This window comes from Monopterus albus, unplaced genomic scaffold, assembly GCF_001952655.1.
Source record: "Monopterus albus unplaced genomic scaffold, M_albus_1.0 scaffold73.1, whole genome shotgun sequence".
Taxonomy (NCBI): Eukaryota; Metazoa; Chordata; class Actinopteri; order Synbranchiformes; family Synbranchidae; genus Monopterus; species Monopterus albus.
In genome coordinates this window covers 145,124-146,851 of record NW_018127953.1, presented here as the reverse complement: position 1 = coordinate 146,851, position 1,728 = coordinate 145,124, and the positions used below count along the sequence as shown (strand labels likewise).

Below are 1,728 nucleotides of genomic sequence, written 5' to 3'. Positions count from 1 at the left end.
GGATGGTAGAGATAGCTAAAAAAGACTGCTTTGCTTGTTTGGACGCTGGATTCACCGCGAGACTTCACAGTATTATCCACAAAGTAAGCACATTTCGTTCTCAAAATGATGTTATAGTGACCAAAGACAATACAAAAAAATAGTTAAGTCTTACTTGTGAAAGGTAATCCCATGGGATCTGGTTTCTGCTGTCGAACGTTTGGAACAACCCCAAGCAGCACATGATTTAGGCATCTTACGTTTTGCCACTTCCAATATGGGGCCTACGGTGACGTCTGATTCAAGGCTCAACGCGGCGTCTATGTATATAATGTCTATGGGTATAATCATCAGTGTTGCCAACTTCTCAGTAAGGAAAGTAGCTATTGGCTGTCTTTTTTTTTTAATTCAACAAGAAGAATACAGTACAGTCATCCAAAGATACAAAGATATAAGAGTGTATTCAAGATACATCCACCGAACCAGAATGGAAACAAATAAAGAAATAAAGACATACATAAAGAATACAAAAAAGCTAGGGGGGTATTATCTAACCAGGAATTTTAAATAAGGTGCATAAATTAATTGTTGTGATGGCCTTTGTATTATCAGAAAAAATATTGAAGAAATGTATTGTTTGAACTCTTTTAAAAAGAACAAGAATAGAGATTTTCTATTTGTGAATTTACATTTGTGAATATGAAACTTAAATTAACAAGTTAGACATATACATGAGATGAGAATCATGTTTCTAAGCAACCAAACAGAACATTCTTCCAGTACAAAATAAAATACTTATCAATATTTATATGTATAAAATCACAAAAGTGAAACCAAAATGTTTTTATAAAACAACAATACCAAAATAAATGAACAGCAGTCTCAGGGGAATTACCACAGAAAATGCAAATATCTACTCTAAACCTCTTACAATAAACTTTCACTGGATAAACTCTGTGAATAAGCTTAAAAGAAACCTCTTTTACCTTATTAGTTACAAAGTAAAGATTAGGTAAAAGCCAGACCTTTTCCCACTTCAGATCATCCACAAACTGATTCCAATACAAAATAGCCCCAGATTTGATTGATACCCAATTCCTGGTAATCTCTTTTTGAAACAGCGATCTGATGGATTTGTTTTTCTTAAGATGGTGAGAGGAAAAACAGATTTTCCCTAGAGAGGAATGAACTGGAGTAAGTGTAGGAACAAATTGGACATCAATCCTTGGCTGATATTTAAACAACATGCATATACCGGAAGAGATAGCACCAAATACTTTTCTCTAGGTGTTATAGGAATATTATATCGTCGTAAGAATTCCTCATAAGTAAACAACAGGCCATCATCATTAAACAGCTGATCGACCAGAAGAATATTATTTTGAAACCAGTATTCAATAAAAATGGACCTGTGTTTGTACAAAATGTCCCCATTGTTCCATATGTAATATGTGTGTGGTGAAAAGTTATGCTTGTAGATGAGCGACCATGATAAAAAGGCCTGATGGTGAAAAGAAGAGAGTTTCACTGGGATCTTATCAATATTATAACTGCATACAAGAAAGAAATTTAAGCCACCAAGCTCAGACAGAATATGATTAGGAATTATATTCCACACAGATGTTGAGTTTTAAGGTCAATTGGATAAGACAATTATCTCAAAAGTATTATTTAGAGTGGAGAAGTCTAAAAAGTTTAATCCACCACTTTCATATGTGTTCATAATAACAGCTTTTTTAATATGATGTA

General features: G+C 33.5%; 1 protein-coding gene and 1 long non-coding RNA gene across 4 annotated transcripts in view; one reads left to right on the top strand and one right to left on the bottom strand.

The window, feature by feature from the left end:
- The window catches only part of LOC109963394 (uncharacterized), a 2,928-nt gene extending 2,678 nt beyond the window's left edge, over positions 1–250 (bottom strand). For both annotated transcript variants that reach the window (XR_002275391.1, XR_002275392.1), the window contains exon 1: positions 155–250. This is a non-coding gene — a long non-coding RNA (uncharacterized LOC109963394). The remainder of the gene's footprint in view (positions 1–154) is intronic.
- dhcr7 (7-dehydrocholesterol reductase) overlaps positions 1–1,728 on the top strand; it is a 13,333-nt gene that overhangs the window by 4,378 nt on the left and 7,227 nt on the right. The gene's annotated exons all lie outside the window — the stretch shown is intronic.